The following is a 26,216-nucleotide window of genomic DNA, read 5'->3' on the forward strand; positions in this document are numbered from 1 at the left end:
GTAAAAAGGCACTAATTAGTTCGCAAATACAAGTCAGAGTAGTAAGTAGTAAAAAGGCGCTAATTAGTTCGCAAATACAAGTCAGAATAGTAAGTAGTAAAAAGGCGCTAATTAGTTCGCAAATACAAGTCAGAATAGTAAGTAGTAAAAAGGCGCTAATTAGTTCGCAAATACAAGTCAGAATAGTAAGTAGTAAAAAGGCGCTAATTAGTTTGCAAATACAAGTCAGAATAGTAAGTAGTAAAAAGGCGCTAATTAGTTCGCAAATACAAGTCAGAATAGTAAGTAGTAAAAAGGCGCTAATTAGTTTGCAAATACAAGTCAGAATAGTAAGTAGTAAAAATGCGCTAATTAGTTCGCAAATACAAGTCAGAATAGTAAGTAGTAAAAAGGCGCTAATTAGTTCGCAAATACAAGTCAGAATAGTAAGTAGTAAAAAGGCGCTAATTAGTTCGCAAATACAAGTCAGAATAGTAAGTAGTAAAAAGGCACTAATTAGTTCGCAAATACAAGTCAGAATAGTAAGTAGTAAAAAGGCGCTAATTAGTTCGCAAATACAAGTCAGAATAGTAAGTAGTAAAAAGGCGCTAATTAGTTCGCAAATACAAGTTATAACAACGCTGCGTAAATAAAAATTAAAACAACACAGAGTTCGAATTTGCCGAAAAAAACGTTACATGTGTAAGGCCAACCAAAGTTGCATAAAGACAAACAAGAACATTTCCAAAGCAGTTTAACAAATGAACTTACCAAGAGATAATATCTAAGAATCTGGAACAAAATGTCTTTGGGGCAGAGCCAAAATAAAACCTAAGAGAGATGAAATGACGGGAAAAACTTATTAGAAAAATCCACACCAGAATGAGAGACAAATTGACCCAAAGTTAGACTTCCCCAAACGTACCAAAACTGGAAACGAACAAAAAAAATAAAAGGGAAAATAAACGAACGGAAATCCAAAAAAGAAAGAATCCAAAAAAAAAACTTCTAAACACCCAATCTCCTACACCAGCCAAAAATCAACTCCAACCAACGTAACCTCCAACATTCAATAAACGCCAGCTCGATTCGAGACGCACCAAGCCATAAATAGTGTTTCGTTTCCCGCACAAATTAAGGAGGGATCATAGGAACGCACAATCAATGATGCGGCCGCAAAATAAGGACGCATGCATAAATACGTCACGAGACAAAAACACAGTTCTGGTGTATTTCTTGTTTGAAGCTCACACATGGCTACAGACCAGGGAAACAATGGACAACAGTCAGGCGGTAAGTATTTCATGCATTTTGACTCAATGATTATTTTGAAACATAATATTGTGCAAGTTGTGAAGTTGACAATTCTCCAAAATTACACACATAGGTGAGGAGGATGACATGGAAGAGGCTGCTGGGCCCAATATTCCGGGCAAAGCTGCCAAAAAGAAAAGGCAGCCACAATTCACAAGAAAGGAGATGGAGGTTTTGATTCAGAAATGTGTGGACATCCTGCCACAGGCAGACAGGAATATGAGTGCTAGCCAGAAGTGGAGAATGTGGGAAGAGGTAGCCGTGGATGTCAATAGGGTGGGTGATTATGTCCGTCTAGCCCGGGATGTCAAACGACGGTAAGTAAACACTTGACCACCATAAAACCAAAAACCAAATCAAATAAAAAGTAATGTTTCCAATTTAACCCACAGATGGGGCGACTTCAAATATCGCCTGAAACAAAAAATGGCCGACAGGGCTAGGCATGCAAGGGGGACAGGTGGAGGTCCCACCCCTGTGTCATTGGAGTTGACTGATTTAGAAGAGCTGGCACAGGGGTGTGTGCAGCCTGTGGAGGTGTTTGGCGTGTCCAACATGGATACGGACATGCCAGACTTTGCGGCTCCTCATGTTGTCCCAGGTAAATGTTGTGATGTCACCAACTGAGAAATGTTATTGTGCCAATATGGAGATTCTAATATGAGTCTTTTCTCATTTTTCAAACAGAGACACAGGCGGATGAGTCTGCTCCAGAGGGGAGCCTTGGCCGCAGAATTTCTGCAGGCTCTGCAGGGGAGGAACCAGTACATCCGGCTGAGGACCCTGCAGAAGCCAGTCCAGGGCAATCCCCCTCGCAGGCAGTGTCCCTCCTCACAGAACTCAATTTTAAATCGGATTTCCATGCGGAGATTCTGCAGAGGATGGACGCCAGTCTGGCACGGGTGGCTGAGGCCCTGGAGCAAAATGCTGCGGCTAACGTGACCATTGGTCAGGCCCTGGCGGAAAATACCAGGGCCAACATCCGCATCGCCACTGCCCTGGAGCAGCTCGTTCGCCAGCACATGGTGGAGCCGACCTCCCTTCCTGCCGGAACATCAGGATCCTCCACCTCTGGCACAACATCAGCCAATCCTCCAAATGTGCCTAGCCCTGTGCCTAGTCCAGAGGCCACAACATCTGCCTCTGGACGGGCCAGCCCGATGACATCCCGGACCTGGTCTGGCGCCCTCCCTCCCCCAGCCAAACGGCCGAAAAAACGGTGACACCATTGGTTACTTTTCCCACACTCCTTCTGTGCTTGCCTCATATTCCTTTCTGCCCAAAACTTTCCTCTCCTTTCTTGTGAATTGTTTTTAATTTTGGATTTTTCGTTTCCCCAAAAATTAATGTTTGCATAATTAATAAATATTGTGGAACACTGCCAAAAATGTTTGAGTTAAATATGTATATTTTTTTTTTGTGGGTTACCAATAAATTTACCACAAATGTACGACTTTGTATTCTGACATTATTGTAAAAATGGGTTACATTTAATCCGGGCACACAAGCCAACAACGTTCAAACTAAAAAATTACACATTGAAAAAAAAGGGCTCGTTAAGGAACGTTTAAAACATTACCTAAGGAGGAAAAATCACCTTGCAAACACAAAATGAGGGACCAAACCTAAACATGATGACATTATTGTTACAATAGTCCAAAAACGAACACATTGCGGCCAAAATACACCCCCACAAATGTACGCTAATTGATTGTGTAATCCAGACATTAGCAGCTCTGATTTCCACCTGCGTTCGGTTTTGTGCTATCCAAAAAAACTGCTTTCCAAACACATACCAAGCCGGTTTTCAATCCAACACTAATTGAGTTTCTGACAAGCCGTGATTAATCGATGCTACATCGTGGAGTCCCGGGACGGAGGAGAAGGCCATCGCCACTGTGGTCGAGTTATCCAGCCCCTAAGCTGTGCGAGCATTTTGAAGGGGAAGAGGATCATCCAGTGACGTATGAGTTGGTACGAACACATTTGACGTTCGCATTTGTTAATGTATGTACGCCCCAAAAACGCCTCGCCACGCCTGTGTTTTTCCATCTCCTCCCCCGTCAACACCCAAAAACGCCCTGTTCTGTCAATCACATTTGACATGTCACTTCCTGTTCGCTATTTGACGAACGAGACAAAAAAAACTCGCAATCTGCCATACGCACATGCGCAGTGTAACACCGACGCATGCGCGGTTACTCAACATCGGAACGCAACGAGCGTACTGCTGTTAACGAACGGCTCTGAATCAGGGCCTATATTTTCATGCTATAGTTCTTTTTTCTTAAAAGACAATTTTATACATTTGTCATGCATGCAATTTGACCTTTTTTTGAAGGATGACTCTACCTAAACCGCAAAATACCAGTTAACAATAATATTGAATATTAATAAGTGGGCCTAGTTTTCCATGCAGTTTAGCTGATGTCTATTAGGGCCCATCAATGGCTTCTTCTGAAATGGGATTTGCTTCAAAATACATTCAAGACCTGATTCTGAATGAGATGCAGTTGCAGCTGTCCTTGCATCTTTTGTTGCAGTCAAGGCTGTGACTTTATGGTTAAGCTGCCAGGGGCGTTTCTAGAGAGGAGGGGGCCGTGTGCTGTCTCCAGCACGGGCCCCCTCCTCTCCGTCTGGCGGCTGGCAGCGCACTGAGCGGTGCGCAGCCAGCGCTGCACTTATAGACTCTGGGCACTACAGTGTGCCCAGAGTCTATAGCGCATGCACAGGTCACGAGGAAAATGGCCTACTTTACTAGGAAGAGGGCAGAATGCAGGAGAAGTGCCTACCCTTCTGGGGTTGCGGGGGGTTACCCGAAAAATCAGGAGCCTCCCGCAAATTCCGGGCGGGTAGGCATGTATGAATGTAAGCACTTTCATTTTCATTGTTATCATTAACTTGAGTTAAAATGCACATTCTTTAACAAGAGTTTTTTCATTTTTGCATACAAAACTACCTAATTATATGCCTTTTTTTTTTACTAGTATGGTGTTTAAAGTTTTATGGGAGTATTGTATCTTCTTCACTGCTCCTCAAATAAACAACCTACGCAGCATATAATGCATCATTGGATGGTGACGTATACTTATACAGCTACTATGATATACAGACACTATGCTATTTGGTAATGAAATGCTTATTATGAAATATAAAGTTAGAACTCTTTTGCTGGACTAAAGGCCCCATATGCTGTCCTAAAAATGAACATCCATTACTTACAAGGCTGGATTTATATGGTATTATTATGGCAGATCAGCCTCTTTTGCACAAAATGTTTCCAGATCCTTGCAAGCTCTCCCACATAGCAGAATGTAGCAGCACTACCCTGTAGAGCTTTTCCTAATTTATATTATATTTCAACCCAATGTAGCTTAACATTCCAAACCTCAGTTAATAACATTTCAATTAGCTGTTTAATGCACATCAGATGAATGTACTAATTTGCTCAGTTATATTTTTACCTCACTAATGAGAGAAAAACAAAATGAAGAAACGCTCAATACCGTATATCCTGTACATGAGAAATCCTCACACTGTACCTCCTCCAAGGTCCAACAATATGTTTTACCCCCCCCCCCACAGTTCTATATTAGGGACTTTTTTCACATGCCTAAAAAAGGGTGTGACCATGTGGTGAGGTGGCTTGGCCTCATGGCCCCCCTCTCTTTTTCTTCACTCAGATGGCATACCCAGCACTCCCAGAGATGCTGGGCTGCCACTAGGCTCGCTGCCTTACTGTGTAGATCAGAGCCGGATTTAGACCTCATGGGGCCCCAGGCAAGAAACCGGTTTGGGGCCCCCTCCCTTAAACAATCCATAGCACTATATTTTCAGATTCTGATTCTTGCCCCTGTACAGCACCCTGAAGATAAGGTCCACTGCGGACTTGAAACGTCGGGTATGTATATACCACATACTGCCCCCTCACCGAACCACCTACTGCCCCCTTCACTTCCTGTCTCACAGCACAACACCCCTCTCCCCACCACTCTCCCCTCACAGCACAGCACCCCTCTCCCTTTACAGCACAGACTCTTCCACCCACTTAGCACAGACCTCCCACCACCCCTCAGACCCCTTGCCCCTCTCAGCACAGACCCCACTGCCCTCTCAGCACTAACCCCCCTCCTATCACAGCACAGACCCTACTACCCTCACAGCATAGACCCCCTCCTCTCACAGTACAGACCCCTCTCAGCATAGACCCCTCTCAGCAAAGACCCCTCTCCCCTCACAGCACAGACCCCTCTCAGCATAGACTCCTCTCCCCTCAAAGCATAAACTCCCCTCTCACAGCTCAGCACCTTTCTTCCCTCCCCTCCAGCTCCAGCAAACTTCCCTGCCGGAGATTGGTGTATTTGTGCTGCGGACCTGCATAGCTCTTCTTTGAGTGGCTCCAGCCTCCTGAACAGCGGCACACAGTCGTGGAACTAGCGAGTGGTGGGCCCACGTGCAACAATATGCTTTACCCCCTCCTCCTCCATAAAAAAATAAATAAAAATAAGAGTCAGGGGAGGGTCCCTCAGGTTTCTGCTCTTACTATCTCCACATAGTAACATTAGAAACCTGAGTGGATGCTGCCATTTTGCATCCTGAGATAAAGTGAAATCTCCTCCATACACTTCATTGTAACAGTGCTTCCTAGTGCCAAATGATCTATGAAAAATTATGATTATCTGCTCTTAATAACACATCTCTATATACTACACCCACTCACTGATAAACATCTCGCCAACCTACTGTATCAATACTTTATATAGTACCTGTTACTCACTACTACTCACAGATACCATACTACAAACACTAAACTTCCCCTCAGTCACCAACGCTCCCTGACACATACCACACCCAGGGCTGGCAAGAGATATCTTGGGGCCCAAAATAGTGATACCAATGGGGCCTCCCCCCCCCCAACCCCCGTATTTACCAATAAATTAATAAAAATGTTTTTACATACATATATATAAATATATATACACACAAAAAAAAATTATATATATATATATACACACATATACTGTATACAAACATATATATATATACACACACATACATATACACACACAAATATATATATTTATATATATACACACACACATATACTGTATACACACACATATATATATATACACACAAACTGTATACGCACGCACAAAAACACACACATATATATATATACATACACACATATACATACACACAAATATATATATATATATACACACACATATATATATATATATATATATATATATATACACTCACACACATATACTATATACACACATGTATATATATATATATATACACACACATATCTATATATATATATACACACATACACATATACACACACATACATACACAAATATGCACACACACATACAGTACATACACAAACATACACTAAAATGCACACACACATACATACACACACATACATATCCCCCCCCCTGTGTCCCCAGCAGTGTATCCACTCCTCTGTATTTCCAGCCCTGAGTCCCCCTTTTGTGTAACCAGCAGTGAGACCTCCCCTCCCCCCTTGTGTTACCAGCAGGGTGCCTCCCCCCGCTTCTGTAATGTGCCAGCCTTCCCCCTCCTCAGGTATTGTACTTACCTTCTGTTTACACCGTCTGTGTCTGACTCTGTTCCTCTCTCGGCAAACTGGCTCCGCCTCCTCCTTCACTCTCACTGACTCACTCTAGTCTCCAGCCGCGCGGGTCTCTCTCCTCTCTCCACTGACAGCGCGGCATTAGTTAGGCTCATTAGGGGAATCTTTGAAGCCGAGGGCAGGAGATCCAGACGCGCATCTCGGAAATGACCATACGCAGCGGACTCCTGGGTTCAGCTTTGCACTGCGGCACAGGATCATTAGGCTGGGGCGACACTTCAAGTTCTCACCGTAACGCTCTATTCAGCCATGTACCGTGCCTATGGTAGGGCCGGCCCTGGCTTTCAACTTTGCCTTTTCCTCTCCCCGCCTAGTAGGGGGCGGGGCAGTGCCCCGCTCTGTGCTGCTATTGTAATGTGTGTGTGTCCTTTCTTCCCGGCCGCTGCCAGCAGCAGCAAGTCACACAGTACGGTAAGTTCTCTCCAGGGCCGGATTTAGGGGGGCCTGGCCATGGGACCCGCCGGGCCCTAGGTGGCCGCCTTGGTTGCCTAGCGGTAAATCCGGCCCTGGTGTAGATGCAGTGAGCTTGTGCACAGCATCTATTCACCGGCTGCTCCTGCCAACTCTCTTCCCCAATGGGTGGAATGGTGGGATAATCCCCAAAAATGTGAGATAGTTGGGAGGTATGATGGTATACGGTCAGGGGTTTACTTTGCCTCCTGTTTTTGAACCAGTTGCTGACCTGGATAGTAGTGAGTCCAGTGGCCAGTTCCGTCTTCTCAGGGAATAGGAGTAGGGGTTGTCGGCATACCGCTTTCTCATTATACCTCTGGACTTCTCCTTATAGCAAATGGCATACATTCAGTGTTTCGGCACAGGGGATGCCAGTGCTTAGAAAACTGGCGCCGGAATCCCGACACCTGTCAGAATCCCTGTGTCAACATCCCGACCGCCGACACCCTGAAGGTAAATAGCGGGGTTTAGGGGAGAGTTAAGGTGCGTACACACTAGACGATGTGCTCACAATGCGATATCATGAGCGATTTCCCTTAAACTGTCCCTGGCACTCCTGGACATATGTTCTTAAAAAGTGTCCAATCTGACCAACAACCTATCGTGCGTCCTTAACAATTTCCAGTGCGTTTTTGATTGGCAGATCTTGCTTGCTGTAGGCAAGATCTGAAGATGCGATGTACAACTCGTGGGTCGCGCATCCAGTGGCGGATCCAGGGGGGGGGGCGATTGGAGCAATCGCCCCCCCCTAGCACGAATCGCCCCCCCCCCCTAGCACAGACAGTCTGCACCATGCACTGAGCTGAGCAGTCTGTGTTCATTCAGTGCTGTGATCGGAGCCTGTGTAATGCGCGGAGAGCGCATTATACAGGCTCCGATCACAGCACTGGGTGAACACAGACTGCTCAGCTCAGTGCACGATGCGGACTGTGCGGTAGCCAGAGGCTGGAGTTCTCCCCTGAACTCCAGCTTCCGACTCACCCCACGGGCACTATGGGAGAGACGTCTCATGACGTCTCTCCCATAGTTCCGACTTCCGAGGAGCAGCCTGGCGGACCAGAGGGCGGAGGACGCAGGAGCGGGTTTACGGTAAGTTTTTTTTTTTTGTGTGTGTGTGTCAGCGGCTATAAGGGACTACAGGAGGCATTACTATATATATATATATATATATATATATATATATATATGGGCACTGCAGGGGGCATTACTATAAGGCACTACATGGGGCATTACTATATATATATATATATTAGGGGTGTGCACCGGCCACTTTTCGTGTTTTGTGTTTTGGTTTTGGATCTGGATCTTTCTTCGTGTTTTGGATCTGGATTGGTTTTGCCAAAACCACCCTTCCGTGTTTTGGGTTCTGGGTTTTGTGTTTTGGATCTGTATTTTTTTGAAAAAAAGCATAAAAACAGCTAAAATCACAGAATTTGTAGGTTTTTCTGCTCCTATGCTATTATTAACCTCAATAACCTTAATTTCCACTCATTTCCAGTCTATTCTGAACACCTCACACCTCACAATAGTGTTTTTATGTCCAAAACGTTGCACCGAGGTAGCTGGATGACTATGCTAAGCGACACGAGTGGGCGGCACAAACACGTGACCCATCTAGGCGTGAAACTGCAGTGGCAGACAGGATGGCAGTTTGAAAAACTAGGCCCCAAACTGTACATAATGCAAAGAAAAAAAAGAGGTGCAAGATGGAATTGTCCTTGGGCCCTCCCACCCACCCTTATGTTGTATAAACAGGACATGCACACTTTAACAAACCAATCATTTCAGCGCCAGGGTCTGCCACACAACTGTGGCTGAAATGATTGGTTCGTTTGGGCCCCCACAAAACAAGCTGGCAATTAATGTGTCCCTGCACAAACTGGCTCTATGGAGGCAAGATGTCATCCTCATCCTCCTCATCCACCGATTCCTCACCCTCTTCAGTGTGTACATCCTCATCCTCACAAAGTATTAACTCGTCCCCACTTGAATCCACCACCACAGGTCCCTCTGTACCTTCTGGAGGCTGGTCTCCCTGGAAGAGCTGATAATTCATTTTGATGAACATCATCTTCTCCACATTCTGTGGAAGCAACCTCCTACGCCTTTCGCTGACAAGGTTCCCGGCTGCACTAAACACTCTTTCGGAGTACACACTGGAGGGGGGGCAACTCAGGTAAAATAGAGCCAGTTTGTACAGGGGCCTCCAAATTGCCTCTTTTTCCTGCCAGTACAGGTATGGACTGTCTGCCATGCCTACTTGGATGCTGTCACCGATGTAATCCTCCACCATTCTGTCAATGGTGACAGTATCATATGCAGTGACAGTAGACATGTCAGAAATTGTTGCCAGGTCCTTCAGTCCGGACCAGATGTCCAAACTTGGTCCTGCCTGCCCTGCATCACCGCCAGCGGGTTGCTTAGGATACCTAAGTTTTTTCCTGGCAGCCCCAGTTGCAGGAGAAAATGAAGAAGGAGCCGTTGACGTGTCACGTTCCGCTTCAGCTGACAGTGTGTTCACCAGCAGGTCTTTGCACCTCTGCAGGCTTGTGTCGGCCGGAAAGAGAGACACCACATAGGCTTTAAACCTAGGATCGAGCACGGTGGCCAAAACGTAGTGGTCTGATTTCAACAGATTGACCACCCTGGAATCCTGGCAAAGCGAATGAAGGGCTTCATCCACAAGTCCCACATGCCGAGCGGAATCGCTCCGTCTTAGCTCCTCCTTCACTTTCTCCAGCTGCTTCTGCAAAAGCCTGATGAGGGGAATGACCTGACTCAAGCTGGCAGTGTCTGAACTGACTTCACGTGTGGCAAGTTCGAAGGGCTGGAGAACCTTGCACAACACGGAAATCATTCTCCACTGCGCTTGAGTCAGGTGCATACCCCCTCCTTTGCCTATGTCATAGGTGGATGTATAGGCTTGTATGGCCTTTTGCTGCTCCTCCATCCTCTGAAGCATATAGAGGGTTGAGTTCCACCGCATCACAACCTCTTGCTTCAGGTGATGGCGGGGCAGGTTCAAGAGTGTTTGCTGGCGCTCCAGTCTTCGGCACGCAGTCGCTGAATGGCGAAAGTGGCCAGAAATTTTTCGGGCCACCCAAAGCGTCTCCTGCACGCCCCTGTCGCTTTTCAGAAAATTCTGCACCACCAAGTTTATTGTGTGAGCAAAACATGGGACGTGCTGGAATTTGCCCAGATGTAATGCCCGCACAATATTGGTGGCGTTGTCAGATATCACAAATCCCCAGGAGAGTCTAAGTGGGGTAAGCCACTGGGCGATGATTTCCCTCAGTTTCTCTAAGAGGTTGTCGGCGGTGTGCCTCTTACTGAAACCGGTGATACACAGCGTAGCCTGCCTTGTAACGAGCTGGCATTTCTGAGATGCTGCTACTGGTGACGCTGCTGCTGTTGCTGCGTAAGGTGATACATCTACCCAGTGGGCTGTCACAGTCATATAGTCCTTAGTCTGCCCTGTTCCACTTGTCCACATGTCCGTGGTTAAGTGGACATTGTGTACAACGGCATTTTTCAGGACACTGAGGACACTTTTTCTGACGTTTCTGTACAGTCTCGGTATCGCCTGCCTAGTGAAGTGGAATCTAGACGGGATTTGGAACCGGGGACACACTACCTCCATCAATTGTCTAAATCCCACTGCACTAATGGCGGATACCGGACGCACGTCTAACACCAACATAGCAGTCAAGGCCTCAGTTATACGTTTTGCTTCAGGATGACTGCTGTCGTACTTCATCCTCCTCGCTAAGGACTGTTGGAGGGTCAATTGTTTAGTAAAAGTAGTGGTGTTCCTACTTCCTCTCTGGGATGATGAACGACTCCCAGCAGCAGCAACAGCAGCAGCGGCAGCAGTAGGCGTAGCAATGCAGGATCCTCCGGAGGAATCCCGGATAGGAGAGTCAGTCATGCCAGTGACATGGCCTGCAGGACTACTTCCGATCCTAACTAAGGAGGAAATTGACGAGGAGGGAGTTGACGGTGTGGTTTGCAGGCGCTTGGATACAACAGGACAACGGGATTTAGGTGTCCCTGGACTGCTTACGGTCTTAGCCAAAGTTTCTGAACTTGACAGTAACTTTTTATGAACGCGCTGCAGGTGCCGTATAAGGGAGGATGTTTCTAGGTGGTTGACGTCCCTACCCCTACTTATTTCACCTTTACATATGGTACATATGGCAAGACAGTTGTTGTCCGGATTTGGATAGAAATATTGCCAGACCAAAGAGGTGGAATGTTTGGTCTTCTGCCCAGGCATGACCGTGATGGGCTTTTTCATCCCACGGACAACAACTGTCTCCCCCGGAGCCTGATTTAAACAAACCACATCACCATCAGAATCCTCCTCGCCAACTTCCTCCTCAGCGCCAGCTACACCAGTATCCTCATCCTGTTGTACTTCAACAGTGACATCTTCAATTTGCATATCAGCAAGTGGACTGTGGGTGCTCCTTTCAGCACTTGCAGGGGGCGTGCAAATGATGGAAAGAGCCACCTCTTCCCGTCCAGTGCTGGGAAGGTCAGGCATCGCAACCACCACCACACTTGGACTCTCCTTGGGGATTTGTGATATCTTCTTAGAAAGCACAGTTCTTTGCTGTGCTTTTGCCAGCTTAACTCTTTTGATTTTTTTAGTGGGAGGAGGGCTTCCATCGTCATGTGAAGCTGAACCACTAGTCATGAACATACTAGGGATCGACCTTAGCCGTTCCTTGCCACTCCGTGTCGTAAATGGCATATTGGCAAGTTTACGTTTCTCTTCAGCTGATTTAAATGTCTTTTTCAAGGTCATTTTCCTGAACTTTGCCATTTGGGATTGTATGTGCCCTCTACTATGACATTGGGCATCGGCCTTGGCAGACGACGTTGATGGCATGTTATCGTCTATGTCATGACTAGTGGCAGCAGCTTCAGCACTAGGAGGTAGTGGTTCTTGATCTTTCTCTATTTTATTTTTATCGGAGAAAGTTTGGTCCTCCATTTATGTTATATCGATTTGATATATACGTGCGGCTAAACACAGAAAATCATTTTTTTTTTGGTTTGGACTGGAGTGTACTTTGTGGGTTACAGCACCCTTTAACGGTCAAGCCAGCTGGCCCTTTACTTATGACACAGGCGCACGCTTGGCACTACTTTGTTGATGCACGTGCGGCTACTGCGCACACAATTCACAAACACAGAAAATAATTTTTTTTTGGTTTGGACTGGAGTGTACTTTCGGGGGTTACAGCACCCTTTAACGGTCAAGCCAGCCGGCCCTTTACTTATGACACAGGCGCACGCTTGGCACTACTTTGTTGATGCACGTGCGGCTACTGCGCACACAATTCACAAACACAGAAAATAATTTTTTTTTTGGTTTGGACTGGAGTGTACTTTCGGGGGTTACAGCACCCTTAACGGTCAAGCCAGCCGGCCCTTTACTTATGACACAGGCGCACGCTTGGCACTACTTTGTTGATGCACGTGCGGCTACTGCGCACACAATTCACAAACACAGAAAATAATTTTTTTTTGGTTTGGACTGGAGTGTACTTTCGGGGGTTACAGCACCCTTTAACGGTCAAGCCAGCCGGCCCTTTACTTATGACACAGGCGCACGCTTGGCACTACTTTGTTGATGCACGTGCGGCTACTGCGCACACAATTCACAAACACAGAAAATAATTTTTTTTTTGGTTTGGACTGGAGTGTACTTTGGGGGTTACAGCACCCTTTAACGGTCAAGCCAGCCGGCCCTTTACTTATGACACAGGCGCACGCTTGGCACTACTTTGTTGATGTACGTGCGGCTACTGCGCACACAATTCACAAACACAGAAAATAATTTTTTTTTTGGTTTGGACTGGAGTGTACTTTCGGGGGTTACAGCACCCTTAACGGTCAAGCCAGCCGGCCCTTTACTTATGACACAGGCGCACGCTTGGCACTACTTTGTTGATGCACGTGCGGCTACTGCGCACACAATTCACAAACACAGAAAATAATTTTTTTTTGGTTTGGACTGGAGTGTACTTTCGGGGGTTACAGCACCCTTTAACGGTCAAGCCAGCCGGCCCTTTACTTATGACACAGGCGCACGCTTGGCACTACTTTGTTGATGCACGTGCGGCTACTGCGCACACAATTCACAAACACAGAAAATTATTTTTTTTTTGGTTTGGACTGGAGTGTACTTTCGGGGGTTACAGCACCCTTAACGGTCAAGCCAGCCGGCCCTTTACTTATGACACAGGCGCACGCTTGGCACTACTTTGTTGATGCACGTGCGGCTACTGCGCACACAATTCACAAACACAGAAAATAATTTTTTTTTGGTTTGGACTGGAGTGTACTTTCGGGGGTTACAGCACCCTTTAACGGTCAAGCCAGCCGGCCCTTTACTTATGACACAGGCGCACGCTTGGCACTACTTTGTTGATGCACGTGCGGCTACTGCGCACACAATTCACAAACACAGAAAATAATTTTTTTTTTGGTTTGGACTGGAGTGTACTTTGGGGGTTACAGCACCCTTTAACGGTCAAGCCAGCCGGCCCTTTACTTATGACACAGGCGCACGCTTGGCACTACTTTGTTGATGCACGTGCGGCTACTGCGCACACAATTCACAAACACAGAAAATAATTTTTTTTTTGGTTTGGACTGGAGTGTACTTTCGGGGGTTACAGCACCCTTAACGGTCAAGCCAGCCGGCCCTTTACTTATGACACAGGTGCACGCTTGGCACTACTTTGTTGATGCACGTGCGGCTACTGCGCACACAATTCACAAACACAGAAAATAATTTTTTTTTTGGTTTGGACTGGAGTGTACTTTCGGGGGTTACAGCACCCTTAACGGTCAAGCCAGCCGGCCCTTTACTTATGACACAGGCGCACGCTTGGCACTACTTTGTTGATGCACGTGCGGCTACTGCGCACACAATTCACAAACACAGAAAATAATTTTTTTTTGGTTTGGACTGGAGTGTACTTTCGGGGGTTACAGCACCCTTAACGGTCAAGCCAGCCGGCCCTTTACTTATGACACAGGCGCACGCTTGGCACTACTTTGTTGATGCACGTGCGGCTACTGCGCACACAATTCACAAACACAGAAAATAATTTTTTTTTTGGTTTGGACTGGAGTGTACTTTGGGGGTTACAGCACCCTTTAACGGTCAAGCCAGCCGGCCCTTTACTTATGACACAGGCGCACGCTTGGCACTACTTTGTTGATGCACGTGCGGCTACTGCGCACACAATTCACAAACACAGAAAATAATTTTTTTTTTGGTTTGGACTGGAGTGTACTTTCGGGGGTTACAGCACCCTTAACGGTCAAGCCAGCCGGCCCTTTACTTATGACACAGGTGCACGCTTGGCACTACTTTGTTGATGCACGTGCGGCTACTGCGCACACAATTCACAAACACAGAAAATAATTTTTTTTTTGGTTTGGACTGGAGTGTACTTTCGGGGGTTACAGCACCCTTAACGGTCAAGCCAGCCGGCCCTTTACTTATGACACAGGCGCACGCTTGGCACTACTTTGTTGATGCACGTGCGGCTACTGCGCACACAATTCACAAACACAGAAAATAATTTTTTTTTTGGTTTGGACTGGAGTGTACTTTCGGGGGTTACAGCACCCTTAACGGTCAAGCCAGCCGGCCCTTTACTTATGACACAGGCGCACGCTTGGCACTACTTTGTTGATGCACGTGCGGCTACTGCGCACACAATTCACAAACACAGAAAATAATTTTTTTTTGGTTTGGACTGGAGTGTACTTTCGGGGGTTACAGCACCCTTTAACGGTCAAGCCAGCCGGCCCTTTACTTATGACACAGGCGCACGCTTGGCACTACTTTGTTGATGCACGTGCGGCTACTGCGCACACAATTCACAAACACAGAAAATATATTATTTTTTTAGCACTTGGGGGGAGCACCCCTGATGGACAGAGCACCCCCTGGACAACACTACAGCACTCCTTTAGGACTGGGACACTGCACAGGACTTTGGAGTGGACACAGCCCCTATGGAGAACTGACTGCACAACACAGTCCAGCCAGCCCCTATGGACTTTGAAGTAGTGGACACAGCCCCTATTAACAACAGCAGCACAGCACAACACAGCCAGCCCCTATGGACTTTGAAGTAGTGGACAACAGCAGCACTACACTACACTACACTACACTACACTACACAGCCCTAACTCCCACCCTCCCTCTTCACTGTCCACAGCCGAGTGAGAAAATGGCGCCGACGCGGGTACCTTATATAGGATCCAAAACCCGCGAGACTCGGAAGGCGGGATGATGACGTTTTGCCTCGATTTCAGATCCGAGTCAGGCGGGAAAAGTCGAGCCTGACTCGGATCGGACTCGGATCGGGGGGGCTCGGGGGGGTTCGGATTTCAGAAATCCGAACCCGCTCACCCCTAATATATATATATTTATAAGGGCACTACAGGGGGCATTACTATATATATATAAGGGCACTGCAGGGGGCATTACTATATATAAGGGCACTACAGATGGCATTACTATATATAAGGGCACTACAGGGGGCATTACTATAAGGCACTACATGGGGCATTACTATATATATATATATATATATGGACACTACAGGGGGCATTACTATAAGGCACTACAGGGGGCATTACTATATGTAAAAGGGCACTACAGGGGGCATTACTATAAGGACACTACAAGGGTCATTACTATAAGGGCACTACGGGGGACATTATTATAAGGGCACTACTATAAGGGCACTACAGGGGGCATTACTAAAAGGGCACTACAGGAGCATTACTATAAGCGCACTACAGCGGGCATTACTGTAAGGGCACTACAGGGGCATTATTAATAGGGTATTACCATATGGGCGCTACAGGGGCATTACTAATGGGGCCATACTATATGGGCGTTGCAGGGGCATTACTATGGGGTCATTTCTATATGGGGACTACTACAGGGGCATTACTATGGGGGCGTTACCATATGGGCACAGGTGCATTACTATGGGGACATTACTATATGGGCACTATTACAGGGGCATGGGGAAGGGGTGCAGAGAGATGGCTGGGGAAGGGGGGAGCAGGGAATTGGTGTGGGGAGCTGGGGGAGGGGGGAGCAGAGAGATGGCTGCTGGTGCTCAAACTGTGTATTCACACATAGTGAATACATAATATATACATTGTAATAATAAATGTGGCCACAAAAAAAACCTGTAAAGGGGAGGCATTGGGAACAGAAAGGGGAGGTGCCAATACAGGAAGAGGAGGAGTCATAATTAGTCATTAATCGCCCCCCCTAAAAGAACAGTCTAGATCCACCCCTGCGCGCATCGGCATTGTGGTCGTGAGTAGACACAACGGCATTTTGGAGGCCACTAAGTAAGTTTTTTTAATGTTCTTGTACAGGTTGGGAAATGCTTTTATAGTGTAGTGGAATCTTTGTAAAAGATTGTTTAAACACCAATTGTTTTTTAAAGCACTACTAGTAGTCTTCCTGGTCCCCTTCTGGGATGAAAATCCACTCCCAGCAGAAGGCATAGCGCTCAAGGATTCTCAAGAAAGACACAATGTAAGACTTAAACCATAATTCTTAAATCTTGCATTTGCTCTGTTCGTCTTGTCCACATATCTGTGGTTAAGTGGACAGTGGGTAAAATGGCATTTTGTAGGCCACTAATTAAATTTTTTTAATGTCCCTGTACAGATTGGGAAATGCTTTCTAGTGAAGTGGAATCTTTGCAAAGGTTTGTTTAACAGTCAATTGTTTTTTAAAGCACTACTAGTAGTCTTCCTGGTCCCCTTCTGGGATGAAAATCCAGTCCCAGCCGCAGCAGGCATAGCGCTCAAGGCTTCTCGGGCAAGGACTGATGTGAATGAGTAAAATATTTTTGTAAATGCTTCCCCTCCTTCCTCCTAAATTTGCTTCGGAATCAAAAAATTTAATTAAATTTACAACCAATCAACCCTTCTTGTCCCTGACTTCAACTACATACATACTTCAACTCCCTCAGGCCTCTTAAATAATAAAAACATTTGTTTCCTGATGTGCCATGCTTGAAGTTGAACTGCCACGTGTTTGTACCGCCCACTGCTGTCGCTTAGCTTAGTCAGCCAGCTAGCTTGGTGCAAATTTTGGGCCTAAACCGGATGAAAACAATATTGTAAGCTTTGAGGTAGTCAAAATCGACTGGAAACGTGTGGAAATTACTTTTATTGAGGTTAATAATAATGTAGGAACAAAAAAAAATTTGATTTTAGCAGATTTTATAAATTTTTTTAAAAAAAAATACAGATCCAAAACCAAAACACGCAAGGGGCGGTTTTGGCAAAACCAAATCCAGATCCCAAAAAGAAGGAGATCCAAAACACAGGGGTCAGCGCACATCCCTAGTATATAGTGCAGGTCGGATACAGTGTGGGTTGGATACAGTGCGGGATACACTGTGGTTTGGATACAGTACAGGTCAGATATAGTGCGGGATACAGTGTGGGTTGAATACAGTGCAGGTCAGATACAGTGTGGGTTGGATACAGTGCGGTATACAGTGTGGGTCGGATACAGTGCAGGTTGGATACAGTGCAGGTCAGATACAGTGTGTGTTGGATACAGTGTGGGATACACTGGGGGTTGGATACAGTGCAGCTCGGATATAGTGTTGAATACAATGCGTGATACAGTTTGGATTGGATACAGTGCGATATACAGTGTGGGTTGGATACAGTGTGGGTTGGATACAGTGCAGGTCGGATACTGTGCGATATACAGTGTGGGTTGGATACAGTGCAGTCGGATACAGTGCAGGTTACAATGCAGGTCGGATACAATGTGGGTTGGATAAACCAATAGAGCACTTACTGTGACAGCGGTGTTCTCAGTGCATGAATGCCACTGGTGTCCTCAGTGCACATGTGCTGTGCGGGGGTGCCGGCAGTGTCCTCAGTGTGGGAATGCCGGAAAAGTTGGCAGTGTATGGGTGCCGGCAGTGTCCTCAGAATGGGGGTGGTGGCAGTGCAAGGGTGCTGGCAGTGTCCTCAGTACATGAGTGTTGGCAGTGTGAGGATGTTGATGGTGTCCTCAGTATGGGGGCAGCAGTGCAGGGTTCTAGCAGTGTCCTAAGTGCAGAGTGCCGGAGGTGTCGGCAGCAGGGTAGGCAGCGGTGTCAGTGCGGGGGGATGGGCGGCATCTTTCCTCCTCTTCCTGTGCCTATCGAAGTCTATGGGCAAGTGCTTTTTGGCTGAGAGCTGTGACAGATGGCTCTCTCAACCAATCAGCGGCAAGCCCATAGACTTCAATGGGACTTTGTAAAATGGGCGCTGGAGGCAAAACCTCGAGATCCGACAATGGGATCTTGAGTTTTTGCCTCAAATAGGGATCTGGGAAGGGCGGTGAGATCTGACCTGTGTCTCAGATCCCCAAAGTTTGGGTGGGCTCGGTTCCCTGAGAACCGGGCCCGTTCGACTCTACTTATCATACATTTTATATACATTTCTATAGCTTATTATTAGAGAAGAGTGGTCCGGATTACCTTGAACCCGGTCCATTCCAAACTTCTTAATCTGAGCCGCATCCAAATCCTGGCTCTGGGTTTTCCGCTAGGCGTGGACGTCAGATCAATGCCGAACGTCATCTGACCGGCTTCGGGACCTCGCAGGTTATCTTTTCCATATAAGGAGCAATGACCGGGACTCAGCGCCATTCAGTCCAGTCCAGTCACTCATCTGCATGCTGCGCTCTGCTCTGCAGTGCCCAAGTGGGGCTGTGTCCATCTCTAAGGGGCTGATCTGCTGTGTGTCCATCTCTAAGGACTGTGCTGCTGGGGCTATGTCCATCTCTAAGGACTGTGCTGCTTGGGCTGTGTCCATCTCTAAGGGGCTGTGCTGTCATTATGTCCATCTAAAGGGCCCTACACACAGTATGATTTGCAAATGATCCGATGTTGTTTCCAATCTCCCTGGCAAGCTGTGTCCAGTGCCCTTAGTCTAATTCCATGACAGTGGTGCTGCACTGACTGTGTTCACAGTGTGACTGCAAATCTGTCAGAAAAAAGACTTTAAAGTAATAAAAAAGGTAAAAAAAATCAAAAAGTTAAAGAAAAAAAATAAAACTCGTATTTCTACTGTTCTGCGCACTGCACCCCAGTACGCTGTATTACCCCAGAGTGTGTGCGTAAAAGTAGTCTGACTATAAAAAGTGTGAGCCAAGCTGCTGTCAAAGCTGGATAATTGGCTGAGACAAGATCAGTTTAAAATTGAAGCGTGCAAGACGCCATTTTGCGACCAGCGTCACTTTAAGTTACAACTCACGAGCTAAGAACAGATGGTAATGTTTTTGATAATCTACCAAGGGCAACTAGAAGAACAGCCTCATGCGAAAAAAGTTAATAGAATAGACAATGCACCAGAAACTGTGAGTGTTTTACATACAAATTGGGCATCCCTGTATGCAGACAAGTATAGTTGTGGCAATTGTAATATAATCCAGGCAATTGATCTACACAATTGGATTTGTCTGAATCCTAAACAGGTTTTAGTTTCACACCCAGACAGAATGGCCCTAGCTTCACAGCTGGAGGTAACACATTTGCATTGCAGTCTGAAACTGTGAGTGAGGAATGATATGTGTGTGTATGTATGTATATGTATATATATATATTTATAAATATGTTAAGTCCATCATGGATGGAATCTCATGCATAAACACCGCACATTACGCACAATTGAGCTGCTAACATGATGCCCAGTAGCGAATGCACAATTATTAGCATCATGCGATTGTATCTTTCACCATTTCACATACACACATTATGCTTAAGACCCCGAATGAAAACACCGTTTAGTAGCTAAATGCTAAACCACAGATTCCAGGTCTAAGGGCCTGATTCAGAGCCGGACGCTATTTGTGCTCACTCGTTCAGAAAAAAGGGGTGGCTATTCAAATGAACCGTTCGCTCTTTGCGGTCTGTTCACGCCTCTAGGTCTGAACGAGCATACAAAACTTGCGGTCGTTTTTTGGAAAACTACGCCCCCTGGCCGCTCGCATCCTACGTCATGTCCGCTATTTATTAGATTAATCGAGTACATCGACCAGCGTATGAACTGTTCGCTATTCTTGTGGTTGGTTTTTCCTACCGCAAACTTGCGAGCAGTTCTGACTATAAAATAACCCAGTGACGTGGTCAATGACGCTGCTGTATTAATTATGCACACCCATAAAACGCCCGTTTTGACCTTTAAGCACGCCTGCGTTCGGATCTCCACTCCCTGTTTTCAAGCACCTTCCCCTGTTACCACCCACATACGCCTCCTCCTGTCACTCAAAATAGCAGGCATTCGCTATTTAGCGAACAAACGATTTTCGACCGCACTGACTGGTTCGCGCATGCGTATTACGATCCGTACGCATGCGCAGTTGTGCAAACATCACTCGGAATGAACGAGCGGCCGCTTACGAGCGGCTCTGAATCAGGCCCTAAGTCTTTATTTACTGTATGACTGCGTACGCAAATTAGCGTCATCCTTAGAAGGTATAGGCAGGATATTAGAAGGTATAGGAAGGTGTGTATAGAGGTTCTGATCCAATATCGTCAGATGGGGGCTCATCGAGTGAAGTCACTTACCTACTCACATGGCACATACGGCTATCGATATCTCAGCAAAGGGTGGAGTGGCCACATGCTGGGTTTTCCTGCAACCGCTTTGTGCTGAAAAATCGCTATCCATTTTCGTGTGAGCAAAGGAAGCTGACTAGAATCCAGGGACAAGAGAGGAAAAAGTTTGTTTTCCTTTGTTGATAGAACCTAACGTTTCAAAGGGTGCCGCAGTATTGAGTACGCGGCTGAGTCGCAGTTTTGCGCACAGCAAAGACGCACTTTTGCGTACGCTGTTAAAAAGTCATTATACGGTTGTGTGGTAATCGCATTATTGTGTATGCGGCTGGTTGCACAATAGTGTGTACGTACTTCCGGTTCTACTGCCACGTGTTTAAACAAAGCCGTTGAGGTTTACCTTTTTCAATTGTTATCAATATCTGGGTTAACGTGTATTTTTCTGCACAGGAAAAAAGTATGTAACAATGAATATTTGTTGGACAAAGTTAAGGGTATCGTATGATCCTTAAGGGCTAGGTGCAAGGGTTAGTCTAGCCGCTCGGTAAGTAGCTTTACCGTTCTATACACAGTAGCAGGTGTACATGTTGTCTTTGTTGTAGAAAGGTGCGTGGGAGTGGCCGACATATAAACTCCCATAGGTGTGGAAGTTGCCTTACTAAATCTTATCCGGGTGTGGAAGTTGCCTTTTTCAAATCTTATCCAGGTGTGTGGGTGCCGCCAACTTAAATCGTCGACAGGTAAGTGAAAGTATCTTGATTGTCTTTCACCAGTTTAAATCTTTATTGAAAAGCGTAGGATTTTGTCTCAGAATGGGAGCCATGCAAACAGTAGAGATGTTAGACAATGATGTGCTGCTAATGGAGGCGCCGATCGGATCGGCCCATCGTATTATGCATACTAAGTACGGTACTTATGCAATAAGGTATTGTGATTTATGGTTTAATATGATGAGGAAGAGTGTTAGACCGTTTCCCAGAATTGGTAGTTTTGATAAGGATGTATTAGATAATGTCCGGGATCACATCAGTTTGATGCGCTCCCGAGAGAAAAAAATGTTTAAAATTGTGGCAGCATGAAGGGGATGCGTGGCTTAAAAATGTGCAAGCGACGCAAACTAGCGTCGCGAGCGCATTGCCAGAAAATACATCCGCGACGTTAAACTGCAATACGGGCGAGCCGCAAAGTGGCACGCACGTGCGGCAAGGTAGCGTTGTGAAGAGTATTGCCAGCAGTTCACGCTCACCTCCCCCACCTTATGTGGATGGAGGTGCAAGTACAGTTACCAAAAATACCCATAAAAATGTAACAAGCAATTTGTACCATCTCTTAAGCAACCATAAGGAAAATGTTTATGATGTGGATGATGAGCCTATTGTAATGTCTGCCATTTCCCATGCTGTGCAAATGATAGATGCTGCATCACCACAATCACGGGTGGTGCCGCCATCTCCATCGGTAACAGCAAGGGAAGTGTTAACACCCTCTGCACCCGTAGAGGAAGTTGTTCGTACCATACGTAGCAGCAGCAGTCTTCCACGTAATACCGACGTGACAAAATTTATCACGGATTGTGTATTGGATGGTGACGTTCCCTTAACAGACCAAGTAAACCAAGGTAACATTTCCCGCATTGTAACTCAATTGGGTGTATATTTTCCAGTAGTAGTTAACTGGAACAAAATTTTCACAATTAAGCAAAAGGAGAGTAAAACTGCAGAATATTATTGCGACCGGGCTCTGCAGGCTATCACCCAGTACACTGGGTTAGAAGATATTAAAGATAGCACTCACCACAGGGGAATGATAGTCACGGTACTCATGGACGGTCTGAAAGATGACTTAAAGACTCGGGTTCAGACCTCACAACCTGGCTGAAGGGGAGTCACAATAGATAACCTCATAGAGTCTGCCATAGAACATGATAAAAATATCACAAAGAAGAGAGAGAGACCCAGAGCGAAAAACTAATGGCTGTCAGTATCCAAGCTCTGGAAGGAATGACAATAACATCACAGCCAACCGACACACCTGCCCCCACACACACCAGCACCTGAACAATTACACGTCCTCACCAATCCCACACCACAGCAAACACATCCTTACCCCACATATCATACACAACCACACGCCTCATACTACCCACAAACTTCATACCTCCCACAATACCCTTATCCTTCACACCCTTACCCATACCCACCATCTTTTCCTCTTGCTCAACTCCCACAACAATCCTTTCATCCAACACGTTCAAAAATATGTTTTAACTGTCACCAAGTGGGACACGTAAGTAAGAACTGCAAAGTGAAGAACACCACACAGGAACACGAGTTTTCCATGGGTTCATAGGTAACCCCAGTATCTTCTCCTAGGCCTTATATGACTGTTTACAATCTTTTCAACCTATCAATGGATCTGTTCTAATGTAAAATATGGACGATTTATTGTTGTATTTTAGGTCATGTTTAAATGATATTAAACTGTTGTGCTTTATCTCCCACTCATAGGACACAAGGTTGCTAAGGATAAACGGCAGCCATGCCAGGCTGAGGTCGACTGCTCGGAATATTATCCAACCCAGTGGCCCAGACATTATTTAGAGCAGTAGCTATTAATAACAAGATTTAATTGCAGGAACCTGTATGCAGATACTATATCCCTAGAATTATTAAAAATGATAGGGAGACTTATTTTACAGGTGACGTTTGCAAGAACATGTGTAAGGTGATGGGTAACAACACTAAGATTATCCCAGACTGTCTTTTCCTTTATTTGCCCCCCTTTGAGATACTGTTCAAACAGGCAGCCTCATGAGAAAATATGATGATGAGGTAACTGTGCAGGGTCTCACGAAGATGAATGAGAATAACCAAAATTTAAAGTGTTATTAACTAACATGTCTAATGCAAACTGTCATGATGTCAAATCTGGAGAATTTGTTATGATCCAAATTTTTTTTAGCTCAGGTTGTTTGACTGATCGGTGGAAAGGTCCGTATCTGAGGATACAACATCCTCAAAGGGTGGCCGAGGAAGATACGTGGGTCCATTCCACTCACTATAGGGAGGTTAACCAACCCGTGGAGATACAAGGCGGAGACAAGGCCAATAACATGGACCTGTCGATTGCGAGCTTGTACCGGAAAGATTAAAAAGGTGACGGTGAGATATCTGAGCTAAAGAAATGTGTAGATCAGTGCTTCCAGCAATGGAGTGGTCTGCTGTGGTCATCCTAGTTCTTTTTCTTTCCAGAGTTTTTGTCGTGATGATCTGTTTGGGGATACTCAGTGTCTGTGATGGAGGACTGATTGAGGAAATGGGAGCTGATGGAAGTGCTGATGGAGTGGAGTCAGGAGGAGTGCAATGCCAATCAGGGGAGTGACTGACCAATTTTAGTATTGTAATTGTTATGTTATTTGGGAAGAATACTTCCAGAAGTTATGACCCTCACACATGTTGAAATGCTTAGTATACATAAAAACATGCCATCACCATATCTTCACACGCAATATGAACACAGAGGCAAAAGAAACATGATACCTGGTGATGTGCATAAAGCCACTCAGTTAATCAGTGAGACAACTGGCTTTCAAGTTTTAGTGGCACCAGGATCGCTCGGGGAACACTAAATTTTAGATATATTCAGGAACTTGCTAAATGGATAGATAATATCACCGAGATGTACGATGACACATTCAGGTATACAGGGAGAGAATTGCAAGCGTACAAGAAAGAACTGGTGCAACACAGGCTAGTGTTGAATTATTTAACTGCTGTTACTGGAGGGTATTGCGTAACGTTAGCCACCCAATTTGGAGTAAAATGTTGCACCTATGTCACCAATGATACCAGCGATCCCAAGGAGGTGATAGACCGGAAGATGGATGAAATTCTGCAGCTAAAATGGGAATTTCGTAAGAACCATAATGCTTCAGTGGCTGAAGTAGGGGAAAAGATAGAAGGATGGGTGTCATGGCTGAACCCAGTGAAATGGTTCTCAGGTCTAGGGGAATGGATCCAGGAAGTGATCGCCAGCATAGGCAAATTCTTGATCCTTATACTGATTGTCATCATAATAATTGGCATATGTGTCCGGTGTGTTCCTATTGTGTTGAAGTGTGGAAAATATTAAAAATAGAGTAAAACGAAAGAATGAAATCATGATGGTGGCCAGTATGAATACCGAGGTAAATACAGAACTGCATTACAACCCTGAGCTAGGAAACACCATCATTTAGTGTATTATATTTAGCCATGCATAGAATGCATTATTGAAATGTTATTTTTAAAACACCTCAGATAATGTAAAGTCTAAATTCCCCTTCAAGACTGCTTTTATAAGACTGGTGCATCCCCACACCTTTCACATGATCTTCCAAGATCCGTGGTGTGCGTATAATAGTAGTTTTATGTCCCCACCCAGAGACACATTATTGATGGATTAAGAACCACCTTGTGCCATCCCAAAATAACACAAAATAATATGTAAATGTAAACCTAAATTAAATTCTTATAGCAGATTGTGATAGCATGTTGTTCGCTATCAAAGGGTGGACTGTCAAAGCTGGATAATTGGCTGAGACAAGATCAGTTTAAAATTGAAGCGTGCGCGATGCCATCTTGCGAATGGCAGCTAGACTCCATTTTAGAAACAAGAATCTGCAAGACGCCATTTTGCGACCAGCGTCACTTTAAGTTACAACTCACGAGCTAAGAACAGATGGTAATGTTTTTGATAATCTACCAAGGGCAACTAGAAGAACAGCCTCATGCGAAAAAAGTAAATAGAATAGACAATGCACCAGAAACTGTGAGTGTTTTACATACAAATTGGGAATCCCTGTATCAGACAAGTATAGTTGTGGCAATTGTAATATAATCCAGGCAATTGATCTACACAATTGGATTTGTCTGAATCCTAAACAGGTTTTAGTTTCACACCCAGACAGAATGGCCCTAGCTTCATAGCCTGAGGTAACACATTTGCATTGCAGTCTGAAACTGTGAGTGAGGAATTACATGTGTGTGTGTGTATGTATGTATATGTATATATATATATATATATATATATATATAAATATGTTAAGTCCATCATGGATGGAATCTCATGCATAAACACTGCACATTACGCACAATTGAGCTGCTAACATGATGCCCAGTAGC

This window comes from Taudactylus pleione, unplaced genomic scaffold (assembly GCF_031769625.1).
Source record: "Taudactylus pleione unplaced genomic scaffold, aTauple2 ptg000851l, whole genome shotgun sequence".
NCBI classification, from domain to species: domain Eukaryota; kingdom Metazoa; phylum Chordata; class Amphibia; order Anura; family Myobatrachidae; genus Taudactylus; species Taudactylus pleione.